The 26,398-nt window shown below is 40.5% G+C and overlaps 1 protein-coding gene and 1 long non-coding RNA gene across 2 annotated transcripts in view; both read left to right on the top strand.

Moving 5' to 3' along the window:
* The first annotated feature begins 25 nt into the window (after positions 1-25).
* LOC144263517 (uncharacterized) lies at positions 26-10,478 on the top strand. Its single transcript, XR_013345825.1, has 2 exons — positions 26-112; positions 9,825-10,478. It is a non-coding gene; the product is annotated as an uncharacterized LOC144263517 (long non-coding RNA).
* Positions 10,479-25,815: 15,337 nt separating this feature from the next.
* ALPK1 (alpha kinase 1) overlaps positions 25,816-26,398 on the top strand; it is a 47,350-nt gene continuing 46,767 nt past the window's right edge. Inside the window, exon 1 of the mRNA XM_077814410.1 lies at positions 25,816-25,926. The gene's annotated coding sequence lies outside the window, so the exon portion shown is untranslated. The remainder of the gene's footprint in view (positions 25,927-26,398) is intronic.

Raw genomic sequence — 26,398 nt, forward strand, 5'->3', positions numbered from 1 at the left:
TTGTAGTTCGCAGCACTCGGGCGGCGGCTTCAGCAGTCCCAGGAGGGCTTCACGTAGGACGGCCACCAAAACAAACCCGCTGGACCGGCGGCTTCTCTTCGGCGAGCGTCATGTAAGTGCCCAGCACAGCGGTCCGCACGGCGGATAATCAAAGGGGCGCCGGCAACTTAAAAACCAGGCGGCGGTCCGAACCGCTGATAGTTGTGAATAACGCCTGCTGATCACCAGATCTGCAAGGGATTACAGAAATGTATTTCCCTCTTCTTTTGTCGCTGTGTTTTCTTTGCGCATTTAGCAGCCCTCTGTGTGTGGCGGACTCTACCGCTTGCTTTGTACACTCGTACAGTCGGTCGGTTTCCTTTGCTGGTGCTGTGGCCTCTCACACAGCAACGGAGCTGAGAAACATTTTAATAAAAACGAAAATGAGTGAAAAGCTCCCAGAAACTGTCACGGGGGAGGCAGGGCAGGTGTACTGCCTGAGACTACATTCCCATATAGGCAATGTCCATATAATCATATTAATTAAAATTGACCCATCTTGTAGAAGGTGTCAACATACCTGGCATGTATGTATTTAATTAAAGTTAAAGGACGTGTTCTAGCTCCATTCAGAAGTTTGTTTCTATGTGGGTTCTTGTACAGGATCTATGAGGGACAGAGTTTATCTAGGTGTATCCTACATGTTGTTTGCATTCTATCAGTGTAAGAAAAAAGTTCTCTTAACACTACCATGATCAGATTTCTGTGCCACTGATTATTTTATTTTGAGCAAAATCTTACTGGATTTACTATCTCACAGCCCTCACCAAAGTTAGTGGTGATTAATGGGACTTTTGTGTAAGCAACTCTCAGTAGTCCCTTCTAAATAAACATTTTTAGATATAAAAAGTTTTAAAGTTATATTTCTAGGCAGCAAAGCAGGCTGAGTCAAATGGTCAGTTAATTGCTTTTGAACACCATTCTGCATGTAAGCCACTGAAAGACACTTCATAGTTCTCAAGTGTATTTTTCCCCTGTTATTAACCACTCTTCCCCACTAGACTTTATTTAGAAACAAACAAAATATCTGCTTATAATGTGGTATGCCGAATACTTGTCAGTGTTAATAAACTATCGATTTACATTTTAAAATAGGAAGTAAATTGAAAACTGGGTAGGTTACATCAAATGAACTACCCAACTAAATTATCCTGTACATTTAGAAATGCAATGTGAGACAGGACACTGCTCACTGAGGAGAAGGAGGAATTTTTGTTCATGAAACTTTATGGTTAAGATCGTAAACCCATTGTGACACTGCACTCCATATTCTTCATAGTATAATGATGCATTTTATGCAAGACAGGTAATGTAAGATGTCATTGGAAAAGTTATGATTTGCTGAATAGGATTATCCAATCTGTATGCATGTATCATTTTTGTATCTGAAGTTATGAATATTGGCTATGTGTCTGTATTTCAAATGTAGTTATACCTGGGTGATGCCTACTAGGCAAGATGCTTTCAGTCTAGATAGTGGGTGCTGAAGGGCCTATTCAGGGTAATGAGCCATTAGGGAAAACAGAAGGCCTCAGGAGAAGCTTATCCATCATTTGGTGAGCCTTCCTGTGAACGCTCCATACAATCTGTAAGTAATGGCTGCTATGACTCAGCAAGGAATGTAAGGGCATGTAACCAGGCCACATGATCCATCCTGGGATGTCGGTGTTTTTCCACAAGCTGAGTTTCAGACAGTTCCCTCCATATAATAAAGGTATCTAAGGCAGAGAGTGACATCATCTGTTCTTCACTCCCCACATAAGAAGATTCCTGGAAACACCTAAGGAACAAAAACTGAACTGGGGGAAGTGCTGGACCCAGGCTAAAGGGATTTCTAGCCTGTGTGTGAAAGACCTGAGGATTCCAAGCTGTAAACCAAGTACAGCTTGTCCCTTAAGAATCTGCAAGCCTGCTTGTACCATCTCTCCGGGTGAGAGATTGGATATGAATTAGCAGTTTATCTAGTATAATCAGCTTAGTTTGCATTTTTGTTTACTTACTAAGTAATCTGCTTTGATCTGTTTGCTACCACTTAGAACCACTTAACTTCAAACTTACTGGTTTAGATTAAAACATAAAATAAATGTATTAACTACAAAAATATAGATTTTAAGTGCTTGGGAATCCTAGCTCAGAGGGGCTGTTGCATTTCCTCCTCACATTGTGGGGGGGAAGCAAACTGGATAATAAATTTATACTGGTTGGGGTTTAGACCAGGGCAGGACGATACAGCTCTGGGAACTAGACTGGGAAACTGGTTATTTTGGCTGTAGCCTCTCTACTGTTGGTTCATGCAGTAGCTGGTCAGAGCCTGCAGGTAACTGCAGCTGGGTGTATCCCTGCCTGTGTAAATGCAGTGGAAGTGTAAGATTAGGAGCGGGTCTGCAGCTTGTCACAGCAGCACAGTGTGAGAGGGAGCCCAGGCTGGTGGGTCAGAGGGCTCAGTGGCACCCCAGGGGGAACCCATCACACCCATAAAAGTCAGTAAAAATGAACATTATATTTCCAAACAATCATTGCATGCCCTCTTTTATAAGTGAAGTATTTTGTATTACTCACTATGGTGATAGCTTTGATCTTATAGTAAATACCACATGTTCAGCATGACTGAATAACAGTTATCATTGTAATAAATATCTGAATTCCTTGACATCTGTAGGTTCAGAATCTCAGTCTACTGTTGCATTAAACAGTGTTTTGTCTTTAAGATCCTGTTAGAGTTGAAAGAAAGAGAGCATCTGTAAATACACACATGCATATGTCTGAGTGTAGAGCGCATGATGAATGCCGAATTAGGCCCTCTGTACAGTTTTCAGTCTTCCCACATTCATTTTGTAGTACCTAGTTTTCAATCAGTATCACACTTAGTAAAGCACACAAGCTACTTTGGACTACATCTGTTTCAAGTTTAAAACAAAACTAATTTCAAGATCTCCAATCACAAAGGAATTACTGAACAATGTCTTTAAAAATGTGGAAATCACATTTTAAAATCCTGGGATAATTCAAAAACAGACAAAGAAAAATTGTACTAAACTTTACAGTGGGCGGGGGAAACAACAACCCACTTGGGACTGGAAGTGAATGTGCAAAAATTAATTTCAAATGGCAATTTTTCTAAAACATTTTCATTTATAGGTGCTTAATGTCTCTTAATTCATAACAATGCTAACAAGCAGTTCCGCTGAAACCCTGGTAACCACCAGAGTTGAGCTTGGAACGTGAGATATGTATAGAGTCTTACCCAGTTTTCTTTATATGTAGTTGTAGGATTGTCTCCAACTTCTCCCTCAAGGACTGGCTTTGTCCATAACTCATGGAGTTGAGAGGATTTCTACATTCAATTTGTTGTTTTACCATAACTGATGGCCAATTTGGTTGTCTGCTTAAGTCACTGAATTTTTCAGTTGTGCCTCTTTCTTTAATAGCTTGTCTCAAAGATAGACAAAATTAGACTATGAAAGCAATGCTCCCAGCTGATAATGTGTAAAACTTAAAGTAGATGTATTTATGCCAGTACATATTAGAATCATAGGAATTAATGTGATAAATAAAATTTGTAAATGTTACCCTAATATGATCTAAACACAGAAAAGGGAAACTCTCTTCAGTTCTTAGCTTACAAATAGATATTTGTGTCCTTAATTATGTGTAACTGTCAGCAATCGCACCATGCTCAGATCTTCACATGAGGTTTCCTCCAATGTGTTTTCACTTCATTGGGGCTCCAGACAAGATCGAGGATGTATTGCTGTCCTTTAGAATTCAACCTGTGAGCTAAAGACTAAGCCCAGTCGTCTTGTGCTCAAGTCACCTTCAGCTGAGCTCCTAACAGTGTATCCTAGTCACTGGCCCACATGCCCAGTATTGAATCCCTACAATCAAAAGTATTCAGAACTGAACTGTTCTTTGGTGACACTCTAGTGTCACCTCTGCAATGTCTTGGCCACAGAGACAAATGCTCCATCATAAAGTGATTACATCAAGGAAAACATATTTGTATTGTAATTCCTCTACACAGAAACATTTCCCCCACCCATCAGGGTGTTTATATTATAAAGACTCTGCTTGTTAGGGAAACATTTAGGTTTGTTTTGGTTGGGTTTGTTTGGTTTTACATTTACAGCTTAATTAAGGTATTTGCCAACCAGAATAAAGTAACTTTTCTTATGTTTTAAGAAACAAATGCTGAGTCTGATCAAATTTTACTGACTGTTAGAGAAGAAAAATCCTTTCTTGGCTGGCAATCCAAGTTCAGTCAAAAATAATATTTTATTTTGAGTCCTGATGCAAACTTACTGTATAATAAAAGTTCAGTTATAGCATCTTTCATCCAATGGTTTCCAAGTTCCTTACAAAAATGAGCAGGTGTTAATTACAGATACAGTAACTGATGTACAGAGAAGTAAGTTACTTTCACAGGATCGCACAGTGAGTGACAGGTTTCAGAGTAGCAGTTGTGTTCGTTTGTATTCACAAAAAGAAAAGGAGGACTTGTGGCACCTTAGAGACTAACAAATTTATTTGAGCATAAGCTTTCGTGAGCTACAGCTCAATTCATCGGAGTAAGTGGCAGAGTAGGAAATAAATTCCAGGTCTTTTAAATTCCAGCCTTAACTGTTAGACAATACTGCATCTCCCATACTATGTATGTGACAGTATGATATCTGTGTGCCAAATCTTGTAATCTATACTTTTGCAACATTCCCGTTGAAATCAATGTGTGTTATGCCTGAGTAAACTTTGCAGGATTTGACTCCTTGTGAGTAAATACTACAATGTTATAAAACACATGCTTAGATTACTATAAATACACAAATTCCATACCACGGATGATTAAACAATACAGTATATTACTTCCTTTTGTATATGAAAGTGCTTAACTGCTTTAGGTACATTTGGCTAGATATGTTGCTTGTGCTCATTTAAAATGATTCTTGTGATGTAACTATTTGGTGTGTACAGTTTTTTGTTTATATTTTTTTTAAAAACCCTTACTTCAGAGAGAATTTTAGATCTTAGTGCTGTTGCTTTTAATGTGATAATCCTGAAAAGGATATACTGGAAACAAAGTGAAGGAAAATCATCTCTGTCATACATATCCCAGAATGTCTTTTTAGTGCAACAGTCTTGTATTGGTGTGTTTTTCTGTCAAAAAGTATCTTGTTACAGACTGATGGCGGGGGCTGCTGTGATTGGAAAACCCACAGTTGTGCAACTTTTATGTGCTTTTATTGTCTGTGCTGTTTTTCATGTCTCTTGCCTGCCTCTCATTTCCTTGAAACAGAACTAACTTACAAGAACTCTGTGATGTTTGATGATGATAAGGAATGATCGTCTTCCTGAATCAGATTACATGCTATCATCAGTCGGGTAACCTGTTTTATCTTCCCACCATTCATCTGCTTATTATTTGATAAGCACTTGGGTGTAGGAGGATTTTTCTAGGAAAGTATAGTTAATATGATGTTAAAGAATCTTTAATGACCAGGTTATGGCTTTTTAAAGAGAGAGAAAGTGAGAGTGTGTGTGAGAGAGAGAGAGAGAAAAACCCATTCCTTGGACAACAGCAACGGGGTCTGATTCTCCTCTCCTCCACACCAATTTTACACTGGTGGAATTCCACTGCCTCCAGTGAAGTTACTCCCAATTTACACTGATGTAAGTGAGAGGAGAGTCAGGCCCAGCTGATATTGTCCAAGGAATGGGTTTCTCTCTCACTCACACTCTCTCTCTCTCTCTCTTTAAAAAGCCATACTTTTAGGATAGCGTCATTAGCATTTACTGCAATAATACAGTTGCTTGGATTATTAGGGTGCATTTTTCTCATATTAACTTTGCTGCTGGATCTCTGTAGCTTCAGACTTTCCTTAGCTGAAAAGTGGGACTGCAAATAAATGTTGAATGGCAAAATTTTGGAAAGCTAGACAGTGTAGCCTAGTGGTTAGGGTACTGGACAGGGAGTCAGATGATCTGACTTCTGTGACCAGCATAGCCACTGACCAGGTGTGTGACCTTGGACAAGTCACTTCATTTTCTGTGCTTCTGTTTCCCCACACGCCTTCTATCTGCCTTGTCTATGTAAACTAAGGTGTTGGGACAGGGACTTTTTCTAATATGTGTTTGGGGCCCTGATCTTAGTTGGGGCCTTAAGGTGCTACTGATACAAAATATCTTAATAGTAAGAACTCTGAAGGGAACCACACACTCAAGATTTGTTTTATGCTGGATATGGATGAAAACAGCAGCACATTAGATCAGAAAAGTAATTTTGAGTAATGGACCAAAGACAAAGTTTATTTGATTCAGACTGGGCGTAATAGAATGAAAGATATAAATTTATGATATCTTCTGTTAATTATCCTTGAACTGTCATATTAACATAGTGGGACCTGACACAGATTTTCTGTGATCCTTGCCAGTAATTTTGGGTCCACAGAGAACACATTACTGAATGAGTGCTAATGAAAGGAGCGCTGGGATTCAAGCAATTTTTTTTACATTCATAACTGATGCGGCAAGCCCAGAGGTGGCAGGGCTATGAACTGCTAAGCATAGAGGTGCCAGGACTCAGCCTGACACAAATTAAGTAGTGACCAGAACTATTCTGTCAAGGAATTTAGCAGCTTAGGATGCTCTAGGAACTCAGTCCTGCACCCATTGAAGTCAATGGCAAATTCTGAAGTTATTTGCAGAAAAAGGCCCTCATTAAAGAGACGTTCTGGGACATGCCTGATCATTTGCTTTGAGGACAGTATTGCTAATATCACTGGACAAACTAACCTGTATTCTGTAGGTGATGCACGGGGAGGGGGGTCACGTGCCCTGCAGATTTCTGCCAGGGTTTATACAATTTTTTTGCAGGGAATGGTTCAAAATTTTGCCCCCACCCATTATCAACAATTGTTACCTCTACTGTACTGTTAACTTTTATTCTTAGAAATAATACATTTGCATTTAGTTATATGAAATCTGAATAAATATCTGCACGGGTATGTATTCGTATTGGGCACAGGTTATATATACAGAATGTTCATTTGTTATTTGGGCATTGCTTTTGAGCAACGGACTGATATTAGGTGACTGCTCAGCCTTGTTTATTCAGATCAACAAAACATGCTTATCTTTGCCACAGATCCTCCAGCTACATTGGAAAAAAAAACACAGGCTGTGTCTATCCTACCACTTATGTCAGTATAACTGTCGCTTGGGGCCACCCCACCCTCCCAAGTAACATAAATTACACTGACCTAGGTGCCAGTGGGGACAGTGCTATGTCAGCGGAAGAAGCTCTCTACCACTGCTCGTTGTGGGTGGATTAATTAAGTCAATGGGAGAGCTTCACTGGATTACAGCATGTAAAGAATTTACAGTGGCACAGCTGTTCGGTGCAGTCATAGCCTAGTGTAGTCATAGCCACAATTTTGGTACCACAGATGTTATACAGTCACTATCAACTTCTTTAGATCTGAAAATGTGTATTCCTTAATGGAAGATAAATCCAGTGTAGAGAGAGATAATTATAATCAAGGTACATGCAGAGTTTAGGGAAGGACTAGAAGACCTATCGCCTTCTTGCAGCAGCAAGAGGGGCTAGCATGGGAGAGGATAACCAGGAGAGAGAGCTGCTTCTCACTTCCACCACTCAAATCAGGCAGGAAGAGAGGCTCACATTTATGAGATTCCTATGGGCTTGTCTAAATGGTGCAGCAGTGTGCACTACAAGGATGTGAATTCTAAGGCACACCAACGTAGTGCACGTTAACTGGCTTATGTAGAACCTGCTGCATGCACTAGGGGACTTTTAGTGCACGCCAACAGGATCTGTATGGGCCACGGTGTGCAAAACACATTAGTGTATATTAAAATTCACATCTTTCTAGTGCGTATTGCTACACCATGTGCACCAGCTCTCTTTCCTATTGGCTATTAAAGATGGAGCCCCTGAACATGGCATCCCTACATCTTCCCAGTGATGTCCACACCCGTACTTTATCTCTTGAGGCTAAGCAAGATAAACTCCCTTAACTTTTCCTCATGGTCTTATTTTCAAATCCCTTATTCGGTCTGGTTACCTTTTCTTTGAACCCTGTCTGTGTCCATGATATCATTTTAAAGTGAGGGCACTAATACTGATATGGTTTTGCTAAACAAATTACTAGGGTAAGTAATGTCTTGTCTCCTCATTATTTCAAAAGAGGAACTTCCGTTCTTGAACATCAGTATTTTGCAACACTCGCTTACAATAATAATTGCAACGAAGCATGTCTAGTGGTTTCTCCACATAGAAAATAAGGGTTGGACTCACAATGGGGACTTGGGCGCCCAACTGGCACTTAGGCACCGTAGTCTCAAAACCCCCAAGCAGCTGCTGTGTAATTCTGTAGGTGCCAAACCTCCCAAGATGCCCATGTTTTCATAGGTAAAGTTCCCTGGCTGCCTATATTTCTGCTGGCAGGTAGGTAAGCATGCAACCACCTCAGACCTGACACCACTGAAGACTAAATAATCTCCGGTTCTCCTTCAGATTTAACTTAATTCAGCTAGTGGGTGCAAAGTTCATACACTTTCAAAATGTCATTATACTCCTGCAAGCGAATACTGGCTGCACCAGCGACCACGTTTGTGTGGTGAACGGAGAGCAAACTGAACTAGAGGTGAAGCCCGACCCCTGAAGTATAATTAGTGTGCCTAAGAAAATAAGGGTTTGGATTTAGCTGGTTCAACCGCTTGAGCAAGTACTGAGTTTTCTTCCTTGTTTCTCCAGTACCATGTGCACTCCTAATTGATGATATCTTTTTGAGAGATTTAATAAGATGGGTTGGCTTTGAGATGTAGGAAACTATTGTCTTAACTGAGCATTAATAACAGGGCTTATTCCTCACTCACTCTGATAAATGAGACTCCGACTCAGTGGAAGTCGGATGGTGCAGGTTAAGATTGGTGTTACACACAGAAGTGAGACTCTCCTGACTTTTCAGTATTTATATTCTCAACCTTAATTTTGCACAAAGAAGGATTTTTGGCATAAGGGAGTGGGGCTGGGACTGTCTCGTTGGTCCTTCATTGTAAATTAGATTGGGGGAGTTTCCCATGGAAAATTCCAGCTTTTGGGGGGAAATATTTACTGCTATATATGGCATGGAGGAGATTTCTAAACAAATAGCTGGTTTTTTTTTTAAATGATGTACCTGCAGTTGAGGCAGTTTAATATTCCCATGAAATAGTTTAGCAGCCATCTTAAAAGCAAACAATGAAAGACATGTAGTAGGAAGAGAGTAATTACACTCACAATTGTCTGCTATCTCCTTCTGTATCTCACTGTTTACCAGGCACACAGTAACTTTCTTTTTGTAAAACACCACCTGGAACTCAAGGAAATCAAATATTAGACAATACTATTTTACTTGTTGGCTTTAGCTGTCCTTGTGTAGCCCCTCTATTCATTTAAATTGCTTTTCGGTATAGAAGTATTGCCATACCAGATCAGATTAATGGTCTGTTACAGTATCCTGACAATGGCCAGCTCCTGTAGCTTCACAGGAAGGTTCAAAAAATCCCACAATGGAGTAAACCGAGGATTACTGACTACAGCCCAGCCCTTTGGCATGACACCAGCACAGACTGCAACTTCTAGCCTTGACCCACACCTTGCAGCCAGGATCCTGACACTAACTCATCTCCTTAGAAAGCAGCATAGGTGCTTAAGCCTCCTCACTCCAGGTGGAAGGTTCCCATTTGTGGATCACTAAGCTGATAATAGGCACTTTTCTGTCTCCTGACAGGTTCGGTCACAGAGACCCCCCTTAGGACTGTCACCTGATGTGCTGAGACTACCTCTGAGCCTGTTTTCTCTGCCAGTTTGGGCCTCCAGAACCCTGCTTTGTTGAGCCAGACATGCTAGCCTGCTGCAACACAGACCCAGCGTCTGAACCATGCCCTGGATTTCACTCTATGTCTTCTTCCTTTGTTTGATTCCCAAGGGACTAACTTTGAAACCTGGCTATCTAAACTGCAAATGCAGAATTTACAAGCACAGCTTCTATGTGGACAGAGTGGGTGTTTCCTTGCACAAATGAGTAACTGTGCATATAAGCACTCATTTTGCAGGAACTATTTAGTTGACCACTTTGAATGTGTGTGTTAGCTTTCTGACCACTATTAAAATAGCCATTAATTTGTAGGTGGTCTGACCATTTGAGTACTAATTTAGAATAATTGACTGTAGTGACTCCTTTTACTCAGAATCCACCTTGTATAATGCCCACACCAGATTTAAGTGCAGCGTAAAAAGGGTAAATGTAAAGAGATACCATTATTCTGAAAAGCTGCGCTCTCACCACAAGAGGACAGAAATGAACATTAAAGGGCTTAACATTATGTGCCTTAAATATATAAAATAAAGACTACCTAGACTTTTGCAGAAAACCTATGAAAAATGTGATCATTATGTGAGCTTTTTTCCCCCAGGGGTTGGCTCCACAAACATATTTCAGAAGCCAAGTATTCCTGCACTCCCTTTCACTTCCTCCAACCCTCAAAGACGCATGTCCTACATTATTCCCCTTCAGACAGAGCATCTGGGAGTCGGAGACTGAGAACACCTTAAATTTTTCTCCCCTTGCATCTGTAGAGCCTGTCCTACAAACACACATACGTACTAACTTTACTTATATGAGAAGACCCATTAGCTTCTGTTAGGAGTACTCACCTGATTAAAGTTATGCATGTGCTTGTGTTTGCAGGATCAACCGCTGGATAGCCACCCCAACCCACCGAGTGAGCTTATTTTAATGTCTTAAAAATAGAATTCCCTTTATTAAAGGATATTATTACTTTAATATTACATAGAAAACAAATATATAGTGTGATGGATTGCATTTCAAATAGCTATTTACTATCTGTATAATACCACAGTCATCATGATATTATATAAAAATTTGAACTTACATCACCCTTTGGTCTTAAACTCCTTGACAACATCCTTTGTTTGATTAGCCTTAAAATTGCTTGAGTAATATCCCCAAATTAGATGATTTTTCTGTGCCATTAATTAAATGACCATAAAGAGTGGAATACAGAATCATAACTGCCTCAGCACAGAAGGCTGGACTTGATGACTTTTAAAGGTCCCATACATACATACACTTCTATAATTATTAGAGATAGACTAGACCTATAGTTCACATTGTTCTCCCCTACTAACAGTATCTTTGAGTACTATTGCATTGCATCCTTTTCTTTAATAGGGCATTATTATTGTCTGTTTGGGAACCTTGTAGCTGAATTTCTTCAGTAACTCTCATTGCCATGAATTCCACAAGAATCCATTGAAGATGGGGTGATAACAATGATGAGATAAAGAGTAACTGGGAGCTTTGGGGGCACAATAGCCAGACTTGTGAGTATCTGTATACTGGTGGCTAGATGATACCAAGGAATCATAGACAGCTTACATCTGTGAATATAAAGTATTATAAATTGAATTACAATTTTCGTATCTTCTTAGAAAAGAAGATACCTGCCCAAAATTATCTCGCTTTCTACTACTTGATCTAATTCTAGTCTGTATTGCTTCTGGTATGGGAAGTCATCTGAAAACAAATTGTATGCAACTTTACTGATTCCAGATGTATTTCCACTTTAATCGCTCGGGTATGTTCACATATCCCTGTTCAGGCAGGTTAAGATATTAGCCAGTAGGTGGCAATGTTGGGTTATGTTACCAGAGTTGTAGTATAAATCAAGCCTTTGTTTTGTTCTTTTTTTAAAAGACTTTTAGTGCTCGTTAAGATCTTGTGAACACTTGATCCTGAAAACATTTGCAGACATGAGTAACTTTATGCACACGAGTAGTCCCATTGAGTTCAATGAGACTACTCGTGTGTGTTTGCAGGATCAGGGTCTAATGTGCTGGGCAACCTTGGAGACTGAGGGTGAGGTTTCCAAAGGCATACAGGGGAGTTAGTTGCCTAACTCTTTTTTCTGTCCTCAACAATCTCTTCCAAACTCCTCTGTGTATCCAAAGACAGAAGCAGCATCAAGAGCAAATATTATGCCATCTTCCCCTAGCATTGCCCTGCTGCTGTACCTCAAACTTGATAGTGGGGTAGCTATAATTTTTTGAATTTATGAATTAGAATTTTTGAATTACAAGAGCTGTAAACCTCCCTTTGGAAATATCTGGGGGTGATGATAGTGGACTGGAGTGTCTGGGGGTGATGATAGTGGACTGGAGTGTCTAGGGGTGATGATTGTGAACTGGAGGTTGCTTAGAGCTCACTGGGGAAGGCAGCAAAGCCCTAATAATAATTTACAGCCAGACACTAGTACTGTATATCCCTTATTTATTTATTTTGCAGCAGCCAAAGTGTGCTAATAAGACTTGATCCCTGCCCCCTAAGAGCTTATGATCCAAAAATCAGACAAGACACACAGCTGATTCTAAATGGAAGAGGAGAGGGAAGTGGGGAGGAAGGAATAGGAGAGATGCATAGGAAGGAGATGAATTTGCTGAAAGTTTTGAATCCCAGTTCTGGAGCGAGTATCCAGAACCGCTCTAAAACCTGAAGTATTTGGGAGGCATTTCAATGCAAGAACAAAATGTGACTCTCTCCTTGTTTTACTTCCCTCTTCAGTCCTCCTGCCTTTACCTGGGGGATAGGATTCTTCCCTCTCACTTCTGCACTGCTTGGTGCCTGAATCAGTCTTCGTGAGCTTGCGTGCATGACTGACAAGGAGAGCGGTTTCTGGCAAGATGGGCTTTCCCCATCTCTCTCTTTCGCTCCCCCATCTTCTCTTTTCTCTCTCTCTCTCTCTCTTTTTCCTGTGTTGTGCCTCCATTCCTGTTCCAGGCCTGTCTTGTTTTTCATCTGTCCTTCCCTCCCTGACTTCTCTTTTCTCTCATTTCCTTCTTGTCTTTTCGCCCTTTCTCCTCTTACTTGCCCTGTCTCCCTCACCTGCCATTCTCTGCTTCCTCTCACTGTCTCACCGGTTCTCCTAGCTGTGTCACCTTCCCCCCATCCTTCACCCATCCCTGTTCTCTTCCTTTTCTCCTCCTCTAGCTCATCTCACCTCTCTTCCTTCTCACTTTCTGCTCTTTCTTCCTGATTCTCCTCTGTCCTCCCTCCCTAAAAAGAACAAAGTGTTAGGGTGCCTTATGTGACAAGTTCAATCACACAGGTCTGGGACAGCAAGACATTTGTAGGGAGGCTGTGAGCTAGAAGGAGCAGATATTTGTTAGGTTGTATAGGGTATGAGTTGACCCTGCTACCATAAACTTGTACCTAGTAAGGAACTCTTCCCCAATCCTTTGATCTCTCCCCTGATTTGGCTACATTGTGGGAGCCGCTCAGGCATTCAGCTTCCTACTTTGACAGAGTGGGTGCTATGGCAGTCAGCATCAAGAAGGGATCTGTAGTGGGGTTCTGCCACAGAAAAAGGGCCATAGCATCTCTGTGACCTGGAGGTAGCAGTAGTTCAGTTCCTTAGTCAGTCTTTAGCCTCTCTGTTGATATTGCCAATAAGTCCCAGTGGTGAGGGTATTCTTTAAAATAAGAAATGTTAAATACGTTATACATCACACATTTGTCTAGAATACTCTGCCTCTTTTCACCTTGTCAGAAGCTGTAGAATCACAAAGTTCATTTTTGGTGCTCAGCTGAGATCTACAAATGCACAAGGTTAACAAAAGCAGAGTAGCCTCCAGTGAGTGCCATTTTACATGCTGAGCATTTGCTGCACAAGATAAGTGTTGTAACAGCAGAACCTTCCTGTGGAATTCAATAGAGAATGGTAGAGTTTTCGGTAGAGTTTTAAACCAACTGATAAAATTCCAGAGCAGTGATATGATTCTTCATTATGGATACACTAGTTGCAGCTCCATAATAAATGCTGAGCTGAGTTTTGCACTTGAAGCATAGGTTCAGGTTAAATATGAAGAGCGGTATTACCAGCCCCAAGTGTTCAGAATCGTGAGTTAGGCCCCACAAAATTAGGAGCCTGGCTCAAAATTCATGAGATTTTTAACAAATAATCAATTTAAAGGATTTTTTTTTATTTGCCTTTTGACTGGGGCCTTTGTGGTTTACATTTTCAGGCTTTTCTCAAAAATCGTGAGGATTAATAATTTTTTTTTCTTTTAAAATGAAAACTGAAATTCTCACATACTCAGCGAACTCCAGGAGCTGGAGCTCTAAAATAAACCCCAAGTATCATGCATCTAGTGCTCAGATAAAAAGAATTGGCAACCCTGGAAGAATATATTGTATCCTCTTCAAAATTACAGCATTAGCTCTTTGGGCACAGAATGAATTTTCTAAGAATTTACCAGTAAATTGGTCGGTTAATGTATGGGTTAATGTTAATTTTAAATGGGTCTTTTAAGAAATGTACTTAATTGTTTTTTTTATTTTTGTTTTTCGTGTCCCAAATGATCTCAGTTCAGGCATCGTCTGTCTGCACAAAAATTGACAGGTGATTCTTGAGTAAATTTAGTACAATGGGTAGGGGTTTTATTTTTTATTTATTTTTCTAAAATAAATGTTTAGAATAAATAATACTCCTCTTCCAATGTGCTTCGTAAGTGAAGACTTAACAATGTTCTTCAGAGAAACTCCCCTCTTTCAAAATGGCTGCCTTAACTCTGTTCTCAAAGGGACTGAAGCCACAGATTGCCCTTAGCAAAAATGGAGTCAGAACTATCAGGGGTTCACCAGCTGATGCAGTTGCTGGAATAGCCTGGTTCCTGATACATATACCGTGTGGTGGAAAGACCACTGGCACCATTTATGCTAGCCCTTCTATCCCAACAGGCACGCTAACAATTTAGCCTAGAATGATCCAGGCTCAATTGGAATTAAATGTTGAAAAATCAGTCTAAATAGCATGGTATGTATGTTGGATAAACAATTGAGAAGACTGTATGTGAATACAGGGTGTTTTACAATCGTGCCAGGGGAACAAAAGTTAGTTAGCACAGTAAGTTTCTCGAGCCTAAGTGACGTCTGAGAATCTGCAAGTTTAACAAATCAGGAAAAGATTCCTCCTGCAGCTTCTCCTGGCGCATCATCCTCCAATTCTTCCTTTTCTCCAGTGGATCATGGTTCTTGTTGAAACATTGTAGAATCAATTCCTGGTAAAGTAGCTGTGTAATATGATTGTAAATTAATCATAGCATAGAAGTGCAGAACCAGAAAGAAACAGATATGAAAGTGCAGCAGGAGCGTTATGCTCAGTCACTGGGAAAAGGGGGCAACAAGGCACTATCATGTGGCTCTTGCTAATTAGAGTGGCGTTGACTGACTTTGGAGGAAGCCTCATGCAGCCCACAGAATGGGAGAGGTTCACTGTGGTGCAGGGTTTCGAGAATAGCAAAGGGAAGTGAATGATGGAAGAGACACCTTTTTAAAAATAATATCATTAAAATGAGGCCTAAAGCATCGTGTCGACCCATGGGAGAAATACTCAGAACTTCCCTTTTTGCCTTTTTGCAATCAGGCACCAAAACTGCTAGGAGCCTTGGATTATGGGGTGGGGCATGTTTTTGAAGAGGAATTTCTAGTGGATTTAGTAGAGTTGGAAGGTAGAAATCACTAATATTACTTCTAGGGCAGCACTATTGTGACTCGTAATTGTGCACCTAATTCCTTGCTGTAATTGTGCCTCCTCACTCGCTGCTATACAGAAAGGGAGCCCCTTGCATTTTCTCTGTAAAACATCAAATTAGTTGATCAAAAAAGCAGGTTTTACTGGTGGCTGGCCCCAATGGATCTATGCTGATGATCTGGTCTACACAATTTAAGGGAGACAACCACCCAGTAAACATGAGTGAAGTTACACTGATTTATTCCAGGTGAGGATCGGACACCATGTTTTTAGGGAGATTGTGTATTCTGTGACTTAAACCTGTATTGACTTAAGTTATAATTTTATGGAGGTTTCCTCAAACTTAAGAGGACACTGATCATATATTTAAGGTTTTCTCCTTGGTTGTGCTTGAATTCTAGTGACTAAAATATCAGAGACATTTTCATTTATACAGGATGAGGCAAATTAAATGACTATCTTCTAAGAAGGGCTTCTAACATGGTTGCTGACCCCTTCATGGAATTGGACCCAGCTCTCCTGTTCCTGTCCAGGTGTGCCCTAGTCTGGTGTAATGAGGAGGGCAAGGCTCCTCGCGGTTATAAAGGAGAGACACCCCAAAGGCAAGAAAAAGTTCAAAACGCAGAGAAAGAATTCAGAACTCATTGTCCACAAAGCAGGAGAGGCCAGAGTCCTGAATAGAGAGAGCTCGGAGGAAGAGCAGAGCTGGGCTGAGAGCTTCAGGGTGAGGCTGCCGCTCCTAAAGGAGGAAGCGGTGAAAATGCCATGGTTGAGCAGTGGTGCCAGATCAGGCTGGTGAAAGCAGAAGGCAAGAAAGCAGTCAGAGGATCACCTACAAACTTCCCAGACCAGAGAGCCGTGGCCAGAAAGGGTGGAAGACTGAGAACAGCAAAGGGAGATGGCTTCCGGCTCTCTGAGCCGGAAAACTGAAGCCAGAAAGGGCTGAAGGCTGGGAATGATAGAGGGGTGAGCCCACTGATGTCTCCAGGCAAGAGCTGGGAAGGAAACAGAGCAGAGAAGCTAGGGGAGCTGGGGTGAGGCATAGTGAGGAGGCATATAGGGGAGCTGGAGCACAGTGAGAGACACTGGAGCTGTACTTGGTGTGGATAGACTTTTGGGACTTGAAAGAGTGAATGTACCATTCAGATTGTGCTGGGGAAATCTGGATTATGGTTCTGGGACCTCTTGTAATAAATTAACCCCGGAAATGGCTATTTATTGCATGGAGTTACTGAGGACTCCAGAAGAAAGGGGAAATTGAGGCATGTGCGTCTGTCAGCCATGGCCTGCCTCGAGGGTAACTCAGGAAGGGGCCATCTTATCACATATAGTGGATAATGCAGGCAGGAGATCAGCCCCTTGGAAAAGGGGACTCTGTGCAAGGGAAATTGAGGCAGCGATGGGGGGCTGTATATCTTCATTCAGAGGTATTTATGTGAGTTATCACCAACTTCAAGGAGCTTCACTATTCATATGTGATTTGGACCATTTTTCTTTCAGAATGACAGACTGTGGACATTTTTGCACGTAGACCTCAATAGTCTTTATACCACCTCAGACTACAGTCTTGTCTGATATCGTGAACTAAACAAAATAGGACCTGACCAGTACTTAGCTGGGAGATGCCCAAGAGAATCCCATTAAACTGTAGGAAGTGATATTGGTAATTCAGTAGAGTAGATGGTATTCTTTTCCCTGAGTGGGTACAGAATAAGTACAGAAAGTAAGGGGCTCTGGGCTACTGACGGTTTCATCTTTCAAATGAGACGAAAAATTGAAGACCTGACTATAACAGGGACCACTGGAGTCAGTGGATTATGACCCATCATGTGACAGGGTATTAACCTTTGTAACCCTGCTGACTAGTTGTGATCATTAAAGACCCTATGGCACTCTTTGCAAGAACCAGAGTATTAGTCCTGGTGTCCTGGTCAGATTGCAATTTAAGAAAAGTGTCCTGTCTGTCCCTTCAAATGAATATCGTATTCTTCTGTAGTTCCTGTTCTAAGGTGTCGTGCTGCTGTGTACAGATGCCACATTCCACCCCAAGGTGGCTGCATTTCAAAGGCATATGAAGTGATCATTGTGTATAGTTTGTCTAGAAGTGGGTTACTTTGAATATCATACTGGGGTCCTTATTAATGAAAGGTTCTGGGTAAATGTAAGATATTATTTTTGTCACTTAAAAAAAACCCCTGTTTGGCTACTCTGAAGCAAATTAATTGTGCGTAAAGATAAGTGTTTGGAGTATTTAAAGGCCTGAAGAAATGTCACTGGCTTCAGGAGGCTTTAGAACAGGCCCATAAATAACATGGTTTTCTTTCTAATTTGATTGTATTGTGTCTTGCGATGCTCACATAAGGTACCTTGTGCAATGCATTGTGTAACAATGTATGTTCTAGTCCACTATGCAAATTTTAAAGGGGCTAGGTGATGTGCATTAGTCATATACCTATGTGAGATGTATCTTGCCCTAGAGTTTAATTAATGGACATGTGTGGAATAGCCAGCAGAAGAGTAGCCGGTTGGTGTTGACCAGAAGTGTTTTACCTGGGGTGACTGCTAAGTGATGAAGCTTCCTGGGATGATGCAATATTGACAGTTTTACTCAGCAGCAGGCACTGATCATAAAGCTCTCTGGTGAATCAGTGAGGCACCTGCTGGACTCTTTTCTCTTGTTTTCAGCTGCCATCCTGAAAATAAGAGAAACAGATATGTGTGTGCGTGCACACACAGAAGGCATGATCTAAAACCCACTGCAGTAAATGGGAGTCCTTCTACCAATTTCAATTGGCTCTGGATCAGGTCCACAGAAAGGGATATAGGAAAAGAAAGAAAAAGAATGTGGATGAAGAAAATGCATAGGATGAAAAGGATGTAAAAAGGAGAAAGGGAAGTAGGGGGATGGAATAAAGAAAGGGAGAGAAGCATGGTTCAGAAAACATTTCCAGTTTACAATAGTATCCCATATCACTTTCAGATTATACTGGCCATTGCAATTTAGAAGGTGGCCATCAAAATTTGGTAAATTTTAGGTAGCCCACAGAAAACTGTGCTAAGACAATCTCACCCAGAAGGCTGGTTCTCAGTTCATCTTTATAAATTGTGAATTGTTGTTCCAGCAGCCATGTCTTCTGAATAATTGCTTGCTGTTGAAAGACCAGGTCAACATTTTACTTTAATCTTGTATGCTACAATTATAGATTGGCAGTTAGAAGTAGTGACGGCAGCCTAGCATCTCATGTGCAGTGTGACCTTATTTGGGGGGAGGGAGGGGTTCTGCCCCTTTATAAAAAATTCTTCATGATGAAAACATTAGGATTTCACAACACAGAGAGCACTGGTTTATGGATTTGTGCAAAGTCTCACAAGGGAACACTGTTCAATAGGCTTCAAAGTGATTCAGCCATAGCATAACTGCGGCTGTGGCCACATGTAATATAGCCTGTAGCTCTTTAAAGAGGATTAGCCTTAGATCAGGGGAAGCATTCATCACTGGATTTCATGTAAAGTAGAATATGCTAATGAAATGGAAATGTCTACAGCAAACATTGCATAATATCGTAGACCCTCAAAATTGAGCTTAGTGTCTTGATATCTCCACTGGAAGTCCAATTTCTTCCTCTCATTATTACTGGGAGAAAAAGTAAAATTTGTGATGTTACAAAAACATCTCTTTTTAGTAAATAAGGTTCATTTTGTTACCTGATTAGCTCACCAAAGTTCAAACAACAGTAGCAAATATCTTAAGGTAGCTTTATGAACAATAGTGACTCTTTTAATAAATGTACAGCATTGCCAATAGAAACCCTCCTCTTCTTCCCCCCCCCCCCACTTTTTAATCTGTTTATTTTGATCATATACACATAAGCTTTGATCCTGAATTCTTTGTGTTTCTATACCTCCCATTGGTTTTACTAGCAGATTATGGTATGCAGGAAATTCAGGATCAGTTCTGCAGATGCAAAATAATTCTGTCATATAGATCTACTCTACTGCAGCCTTATAAGCCATTTCCTCCCTTCTGCCTGTACATGAATCTCAGTGCCCAGTTTTACAAAGTGCTGTGGGTTTGAGTCCCTCTCTCTCATATTCCACTTTTATACCAATGTAACTCCACTGACATCATCTGAGTTGTTCTGGATTTAGCCGGTGTTACTGACAGTAAAATTGGGCGCTATGTTTCCATTATACGTCTCCCTGCAGAGCATTTTGTGAATAGTTGGTAAAAAGACCCCATAAAAATAAAGCCCAAGAGTTTCAAAAATTACTAGTGATTCTGGTTGTCCAACTGGAGATGCTTTAAAGAGATCTGATTCTTAGAAAGTGCTGAGCGCCTGCCCTCTGAAAATCAGGCCCTTTTGTGTTGTCTCAAGTTGGGCACCCAAAAATCACTAGTTGCTATTGAAATTCTTGGCCAAATTGTATTTTTTTAAAAAAGGAATCCATTCCTATAGTAGAAAATAGTATATTAATATACTATTTTCAAATATGTTTAACATTTTAATCTGATTTAATGCATATTATTTTTTATTAATTTGTAAATTTCACGCTGTATATTTTATCATGATGGGAAGCAGGCGAAGAGATGTGAAGCCTTGGAACTCTTACACGTGCAGGTAGTCTGTATTTACATGAGTAATCCCCTTGAAATCAACTTTACTCACATGAGTAAGCATGGGTTCACGTGAGTTTGAGTTGATCAGGCCCACGGTTTTGTATATACAGCCAGTTTTTTTCATACATGTGCAACACATTTGGTCAAATATTTGGTATAAATATATAGAGAGATGCATAATATACCCCTATGGGGTCATTTAGGTTTTGCACATTTACACATGAAGATGTGAAGTGCTCTATAGGCTTCATCTCAATTTGCTGGGAAATAAAAGTCCTAGGAAAGGCTTTGAGCAGAGGGTTCCTCTGTCTTGATTACCAAAGCGTGAGCTTTCATTAGTTACTAGCATTTCACTCCGCTCAGCTCAGTAGCTTAGGATTTTGTTTTTTGTTGGTTGGTTGTTTGGGGTGGGGGGGTGTTTTATTTTTTATATTGCAGTTTTGAAGGGTTTGTCTCTGCAGACACGGAGGACTGGTGATACATATTCATGAAAGAGAAGTCTTTCCAGCCGCTGTTAACAGTGACAAAGACTTAGCTGTTTCACACAGCAAGCTGACTGGAATTGTGTGTGGGGGGCTGCATGACCAGATTAGTGCAAACAGCAAGCTTATTTCTCAAGTCGTTAGGCCTCGCCTTCCTAACAATTTCCCCAATTGTCATTTGTGACAAAGCTGTCATTAGGTGATGGCTTCTTTTGGCCATTTTCAGATAAAGATAATTTCCTTAACTTCCATTTTATTTGACAACAAGTAGTTTGGAACAGAAAGGAAGTGCTTCAGTAGTTTATGGATTAGGGGTTTGTCACTTCAAAGGCATCTTTGATCTAAAAATATGTGCTGTACCAAATTCATTGTCTTTTTTTTAAAGATCTTTTAAATTTATTGATCTGTCTCTCAGTTATTCCCTCTTTTGCATCCAATAATGGTGTGTGAAATGGTAGTTTTGGGAGAGGGGGGGAGAGCCAGAATTAGCACTTTTAAAATCACTACAAGAGCAAAACAACAGGTGCTTTTGTACACCAAGTCCTTACACTATGACAATTCTGCATTTAGCCAAAGATCCCTTCTGCTGTTAGCACCCTGTGTTATGCTAGAGGTATCAGTTGGGGGTGGAGGAGGTAAAAAGTTGGGACTTTTGGACTGTTCTTAAGGGAAGTAATGGAAATATTTACACACTTATGTTTCATGAGGAACAGCTTACAGTACACATTTCACATCCACCATCCTATCAGCCAGTTTTATCAAGCAACAAGAACCAATGGCCTATGAATGTGGAGTGAATATAGAGCAGTGTACTGCACAGTCTGTTGAAAATAGACACCTGAGGCACAGAGGATAGTCCAACAGGAGCAGCAGAGCACTTCAAAAATGACTCAGGTTGGGTTTGCTTGCTTGTTTGTTTTAACATTTCTGGTTAATAAGTAAACAAAGTTTGAACAGTTTAGGAATCAGTTTCTGCCCCAGAATTCCCCTCTCCTTTACATCCCCTCGTACATAAAGTGGCAAATTGCTCTACATTTTTGGTTTACAGATCGAGGAGACAATTTTATGTTCTCCAGAATAATGCTGCTCATGCAAATATTCTTGCAGGCAGCCTTTTTTGGCTCCTATGGACAGTGCAAATGGCTGTGTGAAAGAAATGTGTACAAGTTGTGAAGTGTCTTTATACCACAGTGAAATTGTGCATATATGGCCAAATTCAGGAAAGAACTGCTATTGAGAAAAATACTTAAGTACATGCTTAAAGTTAAGCATCTCCCATTTAATTCAGTGAAAGTTGTGGTTCTCAGTACTTCTGCGTCAGTCCCTTCTTCCCTTATGTATCTTGTTTTGTGGATACAGCTATGGGTGAATTAACTGAAAAGGGAATATTTACATGCAACTGCAAGAAGGACAAGTCTTCCATAGACATGGAGAATTGAGGGAGATTATTTTAAACCCCCACCTATCTTAAAAATGCTAACTCTCAAGGGAAATGTTTAATGAGGATACATTCTGGAGAGCAATGAAATCTAAATTTTTTACTGACAACTTTTTTTTTCAGAGTAACAGCCGTGTTAGTCTGTATTCGCAAAAAGAAAAGGAGTACTTGTGGCACCTTAGAGACTAACCAATTTATTTGAGCATGAGCTTTCGTCTGATGAAGTGAGCTGTAGCTCACGAAAGCTCATGCTCAAATAAATTGGTTAGTCTCTAAGGTGCCACAAGTACTCCTTAACTTTTTTTTTAAGACCTAAAACAAAGTGCAATGTGAAACTTCACCTGTTAGAAGTTTTCTTTCTTAGGTGCTTATTAGTGTGGTGATGTCTGGTTTTCTCAGATAGAATCGTAGAACTGGAAGGGACCACGAGAGGTCATCTAGTCCAGTCCCTTGCACTCATCATCAGGATCAAAGTTTTATGTAAATGTCTATTGTTTTTAAATTTCATGGATGTTCCCCTAAAATTCAAAAGAATAATCTCTAATGCTTCATTCTGAATAGATCATTTCCCTTAAAGACTTTATTCCCTTAAAAGCTAAAACAGTTTTGAAATAAATCACTTGAGACTTTTTTTTGTTTTACTAATAAAGAACATTCTTGATGTTCTACTCAGTATCTGTACCACACTGAAAAAATCTGAAGTTCTCTGAAGAACCATATGAAGGATCCTTAAATGTCCAGTGGATATATTTACAATCCATCCCCAAAGCACTGTTTTTCAATAATGGCCAAGGTAGGTAACAGGGATTCTGTCTCCAATCTTTATTACATTACTCACCTGAGCTCTTTTTCTCAGGAGCCCATATGGCTTACAAATAAAGTGAGGCCATGCTGAAAGTCCAGTTGTGAATTAGGGATGTTTGGATCCAGTTTCTGATTCACCCCACTACAGAGATAGGAAGCAGCCATCAAGTTTGGCTCCAGACCTGGATCTAAGCTTTCCCAAAGTATGGGTAAGTGGGGTTAGATGAAGTGTTTTGTTTTGGGCCCATCTCTGCTTATAAGACCAAATTCTGCTTTCCATTACACCAGAGCAAATCTATCTCAGTAATGACATTACTCTGGGTTTACACTGGTTTAACTGGGGGGCAGAATTTGTTCTGTTTTAATAATATCTAACCTATCCACATTAGCTTTTTCTGTAATGCTTATCTCTGTAGAGCCTAATAACAATTCCCTCACTGCTGTGGGCTGTTCCTGATCCCATTTCTAAACACAAGCACTTCTGCTTCAGTTTTGACTAGGGGTGGCTGTGCAGAGGGCGGCTTCCCCCTCCCCCCCCCGCCTTCTCTCCTTTTGCCTGTTAATTGGCTGAGACCACCAGAATTTGGAGGACACAGATGTCACTGATAGTTTGCCTAGGGAGCACATTCATGCCCATCTGTTGCAGTCTAGAAGGCTGTTCGTATATCCACAAGGCCTTCATTTAATTCTTGTCAGAAAGTAATGTAAATCCAGTTTACCTCAGAGGTCACAGCCGAGATTTATGCCAATGAGCCCCCTGCAATTTACACACACTGTAGTTGTATAGGATGAAAAGAAAGCCTTTCATGTTTGTGCATATTAACAAGAAAGCTTGCCTTTGGAGAGGCTTTTTTGATTGAGGTTCTTCCTTATTTTAATACAGCCAATGCCAGTTGGTATACCCAGCTTTACAAAAAGAAAACATCTAATCTTTAAACCAGAGAAGTAAAAAAATAAAAAGCCCCTAGCAAATAGCTTTGCCATGTCTCTTTCATTATCTCTGACAAAGCAAAGCTTCCATGCACCAGAAAAAAATAATACTCTAGTGAAACACAAGTGATTGTCGGAATATTCAGAAACTGAATTTGCCTGCTGCTGGGGTGATAGTAATACTGATCAGCTGAAATGCTCGCTGGTGATATTTTTTAAAGTCTTTGGTTGCTAATGTGTTGCTTTTTCCACATGTAGAAAAATTCTAGGACATGAGACCAAATCCTCAGCTGCTGTAAATCGGCATAGCTCCATTGAAATTAATGGAGCAACACCATTTACATGAACTAGGGATTTGGCCCCAAAGTGTTCTGTGACAAGTGCATAAATGCATAGAACTAGTAGTATACATTTTCTACTTCTTTTTTTTTTTGTTAAATTGACTTTTCAATAGGAACTGGAAGACTGACAGTGCATATAAATGTGACCCTGACTATTCGGATCTGAAAAGAAAAACAGACTGCTGTAGAAATAAAACCACAACATCTAGACTTCTAAATTTCACAGGTCTGGGGCCCAATCCTGCTCCTGATGGAAGTCAGTGGGAGTTTTGCTACCTACTTCTAAAGGGGACTGGATGAGGCTCTTTAGATTTAATGGATAAAAAATGCAGCACAGGTAAAGACAAAGATCCACAGTGCTCTACGTAAGCATCTACCTCCAAGTGCTAAAGCACAACCAGTACGTGACTTTGAACGCTTTGCACTTGTATGAGTTAGAAGGGAGAGAAAAGTTAAAAGGTTGCATTCTACTAAATGGAATTTACATTTAACTTTAATGCAAATATATTAAAAATAACTATTTTCATATAAAAATAAAGGATCAGATTTTTTTTTAAAGTTCTTCAAGCAGTTGAGAAAAAATATCACCAAATCATGAACATACAGGGAAGAAAGATGAGAATGTTTTGCTACAGTGAGATGTGTCAGGGTGTCTGAGACAGTCATAGAGGGCCTGATTTTTAGAGAAGTTGAGTACATTGATTTAACTGGATCTAGATGAACGTTGAGGGTGGGCCTTTCATGTATATCAGTTTTAGACTGATGCAGCCCCACTGACCTCATTGGAGTTACTCCTAGAATCAGGCCCTAAGTCTGCTTAGTGTAGAAAAGGCATCTCTTCCCGCTCTCAGCAATGTGTCACAGCAGTGGATTTTGCTTTGGGGAAATGCTTTCTGATGTGATTGACATGAAGATGAGTATCGTGTACACTCTGGAATTTAAACTCAGCTTGAATTTTCCATCACTAAGGAAGGGCATGAGGGAGGAGAAGGAGGCACAGCTGACACAAAAATTAAAACAGTGTTTGATTTCTGAGTTTCAGTGTAGCACTTAAAATAATTAAAATGTTTATTTGAAAGTCAAAACAGTCCCAGTCATAAATAACTACCCCATTTCTCAATTGACTGTGCTGAGTCTGAACTGAAATGCCCCTGGGATGAGGTTTAGTTGCTCCCTGTTGGGATTAATCCATAAACGCAGCCTCCACATGGAAATCATCAGGTCTTCGCTTCCCCTCCATTGGTCTCCCTGGAATTATAGCATGGCCTCAATAAGATCAAAATTAGGGTAATATATTTTCAGAGAAAAAAGGCTCAGAAATTCTAACTGGGATTTCAGGACCGTAGCACCGTGAACATTTTCTAAACATTGTTCACAGCTTCTCGAATTGTTATGATGTTTGCTCCATTTTTGGAGTGTCTGTGCTGATTGCTTTTCAAAAACGGCTTCAAAACTGATTGCAGTCTAGTTAGGCGAAGTCCCAACTTTCCTCCTACCCACAATATAACTTAAAATTCCTTTCTTTTGGCAGATGGTGTGCTGTTCTAGCTCAGGGGTTCTGAAACCTTTTCACCGTGCAGTCCACACCTTACTAAAGAGATCATCTCCTGCTGGTCCCCCCCCAGCCTCCTACTCTCACTCCTATTGTGTGGCAACTACAGCATTTGTGTAAGTACTACTGGTAGGTATTTTCTGGTGTTTTTAATATAATAAAGGTTTTGTCCTCCTTGGGAAAAAAATTAATTACACTGTCTTCTTTTGCTCTTCAATTCATCTCCTTCTCCATATTCTTTATTCTCCTACCCACAGCTTTCCCTGGGGCCTGATTGTCTTCTCCTCTTGCATGTTTCCCTGCTGTCAGATCTTCCTTTCTTCGGCACATGTTGTGCAACCCCCCAATTCCCTTCTCCTCTGCTCCTTGGCCACATTGCTTTTCTGCCTAGTCACTTTCTTCTCTGTTTTCTTGCCAGTGCTAGCCCGGCATTCTGATTCCCTTTCCTCCCTGCGTCTTGCTCCCCTGAAAATGCTGCTGAGCCACTTGGTAGCTTCTCCCCTGGGCATTCTCGTTTGAGGCTCTTAAATCTGTTCCCAGATGTTGCACCTGCTCATAACTGACCTCTCCAGTCCACCTGATGGCTCC

This window comes from Eretmochelys imbricata, chromosome 4 (genome assembly GCF_965152235.1).
Source record: "Eretmochelys imbricata isolate rEreImb1 chromosome 4, rEreImb1.hap1, whole genome shotgun sequence".
Classification (NCBI taxonomy): Eukaryota; Metazoa; Chordata; order Testudines; family Cheloniidae; genus Eretmochelys; species Eretmochelys imbricata.